Here is a 9,880-nt window from a genome sequence, read left to right on the forward strand (position 1 = left end):
TATAAGATTAACATTAAACATTTTGACTTATTTTAGAGTTACCAAGGATATTCTGATCTATCATGATAGTTTAAGTTAGAAGTCTTTCAATAAATTTTTTCCAGTTTTATCAGAACCAATTACTTTGATATGGATCTTTTATTAATAAAATAATTGACCTGGGGTGGAAATTTAAATGAGTAGTCCTACTGAGTAACTGTATAATTGTGAAAGTAAAATTTTAAGCATCTTACTTGCAGATTTAGATTTGTATTTATGTAGCAACTTTTGCATTTGTTTTAAAACCATTAAAACTAAAACAACAATAAATTTAAATGAGAAGTTTGATAATATATAAGTAGTAAGGTCAAATTACATATTTGAACGATCTAAAATAATATTCTTTTAATGATTGTTTCTTTTGACTCACTAATTACAAATGGTGGTACTGTCAGTATTGTGGCCATTTATGAAATCAGCTGTCCTTTCTACCCATTTGGTTTTGTGTGACATTATTTTTATATCTATTTTCATTGTGGTATGACAAGACTGGTTGTATCCTGAAAACGAAAATATGAAAAATGAAAATGTAAGAAGTCAAATGACCAAATAGAGGTTTGATTCTCTGAAATTTCTTTCAAATCTAAATATAAAAGAGCCAGTTTTAAACTGAGTGAAAATATACTTAATTTTGAAGAATAAGTAATTAAGTATTTTTAAAAAACTTTTCTAGTTTCAGTGTTTTTAATACAGCATGTCATAGAAATGATGTTACTAGTAGATTGGAGTATGTCCAGTCCAGTACTTAGGAAGATTCAACTTAATGCCACCTGGGCATTCCAAATAAAATTTCTCTATATAAACTTCAGACATCTCTGCTTCCACAGAAGCATCTATACTATATACTTGGTTGGAAATTATCAATGCAATCAACTTTACCTCCCCACCCCAGCCCAACTAATATTCCTGAAACTATTTTAACAAGTCTTCTGTCGTTAGGCCAACATGTCTCACATACCATCTGTTGGTTTAACAGTCCACTCAAATCCTTTAAATCCTTTCTGACCTACAGTCAGAAACCTAAAATGGAGGTTTTCATCATTCCCTGGCAGTTAAATCACATTCTGTCTTGTAATATTTATTCTCGCATTTATAATCCCAATTAACTGAGTGATACTGAGCAAATCACAATATATCCCTGGCCTCAGCTTATGAGTTCAGTGATTCTGGGGTTCTCTACCTTTAACAAGATAGTCACTGCATTTTTAAGTTGTCTCTAAAACCTGATTGTCATCACCTTGAGACCTGAAAATACTTGTTAGTTTGATTCAAAGCATACTATTGTGGGGAAACTTGGCAGAAGTCAGGAGAGCTGGCTTCAAGTCTTGTCTCTGCCCCTGACTGGGAATGTGACTACCACCTCTCTACACTGATTTTCATTTTTGTGAAATGCGTGTAAGTCAAGTAGTCCAGTCCTTGGATAAATTACTTTGAGGAAGTTCTTGAACAATGAAGTTTTTTGCAACTTTAACTTCCTGGGCAGGTTTCCTAGAATATTAATGCCTTGTGAAGAAAGACAGTTGAAAAGTAAGATTGTTCATGTTGACAGTAAACTGTGTGGGTGTCACTGGACACGAACTTAGGTCTTCAGTCTGCTGAGCTGGGAGAGCAGGAAAAAAAAGGCTATTGTGTCTTCACTATCATTGTAAACATTGATGTCTACTCTACTCTCTAACATTCACATCCTTCTCAGCAGAACCCAAATTTTACGTTCTCCATCTCTCTCTGCAGCCATGTGCTTCAGGACAAGCTGACTCCCTCCTCACCTAGATTTGAATTTGAATTAAGACACCATGATAATCCAAACCAGTGATTGACATGGTCAATAAATATGTAGTCCAGTTTGAGCCACTGAGGAGGTAGGGGCTTCTTGTAAGGTCTCTGTTTACAAATGAGGATTTAAAGGAGATGTCTCTTTCTTTTGGAGTTGGCCATTTTCTTAGAGTTTTATGACCATCTCACAGCCTGAGGATGAAATGAATAAATAGGAGGGCAGAACCAAAAGAATCAGAAAAGCAAAGCTAGGGCTTTGCCAGAGCACATCCTATCTCTGGGCATCTTGTTATTAGAGATAATTTTCCTTATTACCTAACCACTTTGAATAAGGCTTTTCAGTTCCTTATATCTAAAGTATCAGCATGGTTGTCACCATTCTGGACTTTGTGAACAATGGTATCTTTATTTGGCATAATTTAGCTCAATTCCATGTCATTTTCAGATTGCCCACCTCAGGTATGGTTAACTTTTCTCCCTGTGACATTCCAATGTCAGGAAAAAGAGTTATCTCTATGTATGTGTTTGAAACTAATTCAGACATGTACTTCAAACAGACTTGGTAGAGAAAAGTGAGTATAGTTTTACTTTTTTGGAAGGTTTTTTTGTGTGTGTGTGCACTTATATTTTATTACATTAATGTTAGGATCTGTAAGCATTAGAGGTGAAATCCTAGAAGCTAAAAATAGTGTGTTGAGTGTAAGTATAGCTGGCTATTTAGTGTTGACTCAGTTTTGAGCCTAAAATAGCCTGGTTTGGCTTGTAAAATCCTCTTTTATTTGGATATTGTGTTTAGTGAGCAAATTCCTATTGTCATTTTTGACAATAGCTTGAGTTTTTTGCTGAGAATGAGAACAATGTAAGTTTGAAGATGGTAAGAAGGAATTATTTTGCCATTCTATTCCATTTGGGGAGGAGCAAATAAAGGATGAAGTAGTAAAAGGTGAAGTTTGTTTATGTCTTCTGGAATGTTTCTCTCTTTTCTAAGTTTATTATTTGTTTATTGTCAAGATTAAATAAGAATGTATGTGAAAATGCCAATCATAACTTAGCATGTGTAAATAGCTTGATATAGAATGTTTCTTAATCTGATGTTTATGAAAGGGGATTCCAGCTGAATAAGCCTACTGCTTAATAGACTGTAACTTGCATTGTAGTTTGAAGTGTTTATTTTGCAAATCTGTTGAGAATCCAGTTACTTTTTTTGATGGTTGAGCTCCTTGTCAATGCATGTTTTGATATTTCATTGTTGGAGGACTACTTGCTAACTTTGAGTTATATGCTGCATGTAAAAATGTTTAGTTATGTTCTTTGTTTATGTATGAGTTCAAGTTCAACTGGTTCCAGCCTTCAAGCTGATTTTTAATCTGGAGATATGTAAATTGCATAAAATGGTGTGTTACTTGTTCTCATCCTTGGATATGAGCTTACAGAGAAACTTAGAGTAAACAAAGACAAGAGAATGTGATGAGTTTTTTATTAAAGGCCTAACTTTTATTCTGGGATTATATCCTTCTTTAAAATTTTTTTTTTAATTTTTTATTTGACAGAAAGAGAGTGTACAAGCATGGGGAGCAGCAGCAGAGGGTGAGGGAGAAAATAAGCTCCCTGCTGAGCAGAGCTCCATGTCGGGCTCCATCCCAAGACTCTGGGATCCTGACCCAAGCTGAAGGCAGACAGATGCTTAACCAGCCTAGCCACCCAGGCCCCCCTATGTCCTTCTTCTTAATGTTTTAAAATTAAAAATGCTAGATTTTTTTAAATGACCCTACCGTAATAAAGAGTTGACAGTCTCTTATGAGTATCTTAAATTTGGAGAATTTTACTGGATGATAAAAATTTGAAGTCTGGGAGCCACTCTTGTCCAAGATGAGCAACCTGAAGTTTCTTCCCTAGACCTCTCATGAAGGGCAAATAGAGAGTAAGAATTCTGGTCTCCTCACAATTGATTCCTTCTTTCTTCATAAGGTTTTCTTACTGGGATTATTGGAAGCCATGCCATGTTATACAAACTGTAAGCTAAAATGCTCTGTTCATATTATTAAATAGAACCCAAGTCTGATCAAGCAGAGCTGTTGGCTTATAGGAGATCTGTCATGTCACATTTGGTATTACTATGCAATGTAAACCTGTAGTAACCTCATTTTTCTGCGTCTCTGTGTTAAGCTGCAATCATCAAGGAGAATAATTGAATTTAAGCTTCATCAGTAATATTTCCACCTGTTCATATAGGGAGATCAGATTAAATCTGATATTGGTGGTAAGCAATAGAAAGTGTACCAGTTTGGTACACTGAGGTTCTGTAGCTTTATTATTTTTTTCTGGTTGAAGCATCATTATAATATATAGTAACAAGGAGAAGTACCCAACTTAAGTTTGTGTCAATCACATTCATATCCTAACACTATAAGAGCTCAATAAGTGTTTGATCAGTATATTTATTTAGCTGTTTACCACTAGGCTTGAGGTAGATAAAGAAAGCTCTGATGGTGCTAATTATCCAATTTTGCACAGGATAGTTTTTATTAGCATAGTTTCCATTTTATCTCACTAATAATACTGCCCCATGATCCCCATGGATTTACCTCTCTCCTGTGAGGTATTGTTAAGAACACTTGACTCATGGGGCACCTGGGTGGTTCAGTCAGTTGAGTGTCTGCCTTTGGCTCAGGTCAGGATCCCAGGATCCTGGGATCCAGCCGCATGTTGGGGTCCCCCCTCAGTAAGGAGTCTGCTTGCCCCAATTCCCCTGACCCTCCCCCTGCTGATGCTCTCTTGTGCTCTCTCTTAAATAAATATTTTGTTTTTAAAAAAACCAAACACACTCTCCACGTGTGTACTGCTGTAGAGTTTTCAAAGAGCTTTCACAAGCTTTGTCTCATTTGACTCACAGAAACCTTAATGAGTGAACAGGGTAAGTTTTGTTATTATTTTACTAATAAGGAAATTGAAACTCAGGCCAAAGACCTGCTTGAGGTTATACAATCATTAAGTGGTGGATTTAAGACTAGAACCTAGGTTCACTTACTTTAGTAGAGTTCAGTGTTTCTCAAGTTATCTTTAGCTCACAAGTCCCACAAGATGTTTCATGAAGAGTCTTGTAAAATGAGTTAGGGAAAGCATGTATATTCTGTGTACAGACTGTCCCTGTAATAACAAGACCAATTTACCTTTGTTCAACCTGATACTTCCCTTTATTTGAACATATAACCTCTTTTTATTTTTTATTAAATATTTTATTTATTTTAGAGAAAGAGAGGGAATGAGTGGGGAGAGTGGCACAGGGAGAGGGAGAAGCAGACTCCCACTGAGCAGGGAGCTCAATTCAGGATTCAATCCCCAGATGCTGGGTTCATGACCTGAGCCTAAGGCAGATGCTTAATCAACTGAGCCACCCAGGTGCCCCAGAACCTCTTTTTAAATTAACATTCTTTAAACTTCCCAAGGCAATTAGTTTTCCTTAAAGTATACTTTAGGGCAGTGCCAATATAGGAACTTATATACCATGCTACCCTCATACGGGGCTTTCTTTATATGGTACCTTATAATTTAAGCTTCCTAGTCAATTGTTGAATACTAGCTTCCTGAAAATATACAAAAATGATCTATTGATTAAGCAAAGCTGAGTTTATTCTTTATGATGGTAAGGACAATCACATCATTGACAGAGCCTTAGTACACTGTGTCTTGGAGAGAGGGAAAGCAAAGGCAGGTTATTTGAGTTCTTTTGGGATCTGATTTAAGGTGGGTTTCTTGATTTGAGGTCTTGTTTATGAGTGAACAAATTTAGGAGTAGGGTTTTAAGCTACATCTTAAAAAGTAGTCACTGAGTGTCACCTAAGAAGGGAGTATATGCTTTGTTGAGGAGAAATTGAATAGTCTAGTGTTCAGGTAAATGACTTTGAGGAAGTTCTTGAACAATAAAGTTATTTGCAACTTGAGCTTTCTGGGCAAGTTTCCTAGAATACTAATGCCATGTGAATGAAGACACTAGGATAGTAAAGTTGTTAATATTGACAGTAAGTTGTGTGATTGCAAATAGTTTCAGTTCCCAGTATCATACCCTTACCACCATTCTTTGGTCTGAGCTGAAAGATTCATAACTGGGGGTGTGGTCCCACAGTCGTTATTGCAGATCTTCACTGCTATTTGTGGCATTGTGATCACAGTTCCCAGGTGATTGATTCAACATCCATGGTGTTAGTTTTTTCTGTTCTTTGTATTGCTTATTTGTTTAATTATGTGATGGGACACTAGTTGCACAGCAGCATTTAAAACTTGCCATCATCCATCTGAATCCCTATATATACCAAATTCTAGGAGAAGGACTATGATCAGAGTTTGTAGGGCACCTTTTAAACCCTGAGCCAAGAGTGCCCAACTGAAGATGGAAGAACAATTTTCATTTCCATTGCAATGAGTCTGCAGGACCAGACATGGGATTATTAGCCAAATTGCCTAATTTTGTGATTTCTTTGTCAGGTCTCTTTAGAAGTATCAGAGATGCCGGAAAGCTCTGCAGGGATATAATCACACCATTTTCCACTAAAACAGCATATACTCCCTCTCAAGAAATCAATATTAGGCTTAATGGGCTCTTAGTTCAATTTCCTGAATCTCTTGGATTCAGGAACTATATAGCCTTAGTGGAACTATATAGCCTTAGTGGCTTTGTCTGGCTCTCCTGCTTTTTCTCTGAACCACAGCATGTGAGATGGCTCCCTTTTTCTAGCCTTTTGCAAAGTGAAGTTAGCAGAGAAAAGAAAGCAAACTAGAATCTGCTGTGAGTGGTTAAGGTTTTTGAATCAAGGCCCGGTTTTTCTCCTTTCACTAAGTTACCTAATTTCTTTTTCTAAAAGGCAAATTGGTGAGTCAGAGTGGCTAAGAGACTATTCTGAGAGCAGGTGTCTATTTACCATGGTAACAACCCCTTGTACAGTTTGTAGTTAGTAGCCAATAGACTTTGGTGTTACAGATCTAAATGTATTATAAATTCAATTTTGTGTTACAAATGAAATCACTGGTGGCCACCCACTTACCTGTTTTTGGTCAAAATACCTCTATGTGGTTGTCAAGTAGTTTTTTAGGATTTGGGACCACTTGAGTAGTCTGGCTCTAGGTACTGAAATTTATAGTGTCAAGAACATCATTTAGGCACATCTAAAGTGAAAGAAATAGTGTGTTTTACCTGTAAAACTGGATAAAGTGAGACCACTTCCAAATCTCTACCATATGTACCATAGTTCTCTTCCAGGCTCTGTATCTGAAATATCTGCATAAAAGGTTCCAAATATTAATGTTGGTGGATACCAGAGCCTTTTTCCCCTAAAATATCATAGAGGATTTTAGATTTCTGGCTGCCTGTGTTTTGTTTGCCATCTAAAATGTTGCCTAGGAGGAGGGGCAAGATGGTGGAAGAGTAGGGTCCCCAAGTCTCCTGTCCCCACCAAATTACCTAGATAACTTTCAAATCATCCTGAAAACCCAGGTTTTGGCCTGAGGTTTAAAGAGAGAACAGCTGGAATGCTACAGTGAGAAGAGTTCCCACTTCTATCAAGTACAGCTTGTTTTTGGCCACTCTGCACTGAGCAAAATGACTAGAAGGAAAAACTCACCTCAAAAGAAAGAAACAGTCCTCTTTCCCACGGAGTTACAAAATTTGGATTACAATTCAATGTCAGAAAGCCAATTCAGAAGCACAATAATGAGCTACTGGTGGCTCAGGAAAAAAGTATAAAGGACTCAGGAAACTTCATGACTGCAGAATTTAGATCTAATCAGGCAGAAATTAAAAATCAATTAAATGAGATGCAATCCAAACTAGAGGTCCTAACGACGAGGGTTAACAAGGTAGAAGAACAAGTGAGTGATATACAAGACAAGTTGATGGCAAAGAGGGAAACTGAGGAAAAAAGAGAACAAAGATCATGAGGATAGGTTAAGGGAAATAAATGACAGCCTCAGAAGGAAAAAATCTTCGTTTAATTGGGGTTCCCAAGGGCTCCAAAAGGGACAGAGGTCCAGAATATGTATTTGAACAAATCATAGCTGAAAGCTTTCCTAATCTGGAGGGGAAACAGGCATTCAGATCCAGGAAACAGAGATCCCCCCCTAAAATCAATAAAAACGGTTCAACACCTCGACATTTAATAGTGAAGCTTGCAAATTCCAAAGATAAAGAGAAGATCCTTAAAGCAGCAAGAGACAAGAATCTCTAACTTTTATGGGGAGAAATATTAAATTAACAGCAGACCTCTCCACAGAGACCTGGCAGGCCAGAAAGGGCTGGCAGGATATATTCAGGGTCCTAAATGAGAAGAACATGCAGCCAAGAATACTTTATCCAGCAAGGCTTTCATTCAGAATAGAAAGAGAGATAAAGAGCTTCCAAGATAGGCAGAAACTGAAAGAATATGTGACCACCAAACCAGTTCTCCAAGAAAGATTAAGGGGGACTCTGTAAAAGAAAGAGGAAGTCCAAGGGAACAATCCACAAAAATGGCCAGAATAGGTATCATGATGACACTTAATGATCCCATCAAAAGGTGCAGGGTTTCAGACGGGATAAAAAAAGCAAGACCCATCTATTTGCTATCTACAAGAGACTCATTTTAGACAGAAGGACACCTACAGCCTGAAAATAAAAGGTTGGAGAACCATTTACCTTTCAAATGGCCCTCAAAAGAAAACAGGGGTAGCCATCCTTATATCAGATAAACTAAAGTTTATCCCGAAGACTGTAGTAAAAAATGAAGAGGGACACTATATCATACTTAGAGGATCTATCCAACAAGAGGACTTACAATCATCAATATTTATGCCCCGAATGTGGGAGCTGCCAAGTATATCAATCAATTAATAACCAAAGTTAAGACAAACTTAGATAATAATACACTTATTCTTGGTAACTTGAATGTAGCGCTTTCTACAACTGACAGGTCTTCTAAGCACAACATATCCAAAGAAACAAGAGCTTTAAATGATACACTGGACCAGATGGATTTCACAGATATTTACAGAACTTTACATACAAACGCAACTGAATACACATTCTTCTCAAGTGCACATGGAACTTTCTCCAGAATAGACCACATACTGGGTCACAAATCAGGTCTTAACCGATACCAAAAAATTGGGATCGTCCCCTGCATATTTTCAGACCATAATGCTTTGAAATTAGGACTAAAGCACAAGAAGAAGTTTGGAAGGATTTCAAGCATGTGGAGGTTAAGGAATATCCTGCTAAAAGATGAAAGGGTCAACCAGGAAATTAGAGAAGAATCGAAAAGATTCATGGAAACTAATGAGAATGAAGATACAACCATTCAAAATCTTTGGGATACAGCAAAAGCAGTCCTGAGGGGGAAATACATCACAATACAAGCATCCATCCAAAAACTGGAAAGGACTCAAATACAAAAGCTAACCTTGCACCTAAAGGAGCTGGAGAGAAAAACAGCAAATAGATCCTACACCCAGCAGAAGAAGAGAGTTAATAAAGATTCGAGCAGAACTCAATGAAATAGAGACCAGAAGAACTGTAGAACAGATTAACAAACCAAGAGTTGGTTCTTTGAAAGAATTAATAAGATAAATAAACCATTAGCCAGCCTTATTAAAAAGAAGAGAGAAAAGACTCAAATTAATAAAATCATGAATGAGAAAGGAGAGATCACCACCAACACCAAGGAAATACAAACAATTTTAAAACCATATTACGAGCAGCTATACGCCAATAAATTGGGCAACCTAGAAGAAATGGACGCGTTTCTGGAAAACCACAAACTACCAAAACTGGAACAGGAAGAAATACAAAACCTGAAGAGGCCAATAACCAGCGAGGAAATTGAAGCACTCATCAAAAACCTCCCAAGACACAAAAGTCCAGGGCCAGATCGTTTCCCAGGGGAATTCTATCAAACATTTAAAGAAGAAACAATACCTATTCTACTAAAGCTGTTCCGCAAGATAGAAAGAGATAGAATACTTCCAAACTCGTTCTATGAGGCCAGCATCACCTTAATTCCAAAACCAGACAAAGATCCCACCAAAAAGGAGAATTATAGAC

Source organism: Vulpes vulpes, chromosome 6 (genome assembly GCF_048418805.1).
Source record: "Vulpes vulpes isolate BD-2025 chromosome 6, VulVul3, whole genome shotgun sequence".
In the NCBI taxonomy this organism is placed as follows: Eukaryota; Metazoa; Chordata; class Mammalia; order Carnivora; family Canidae; genus Vulpes; species Vulpes vulpes.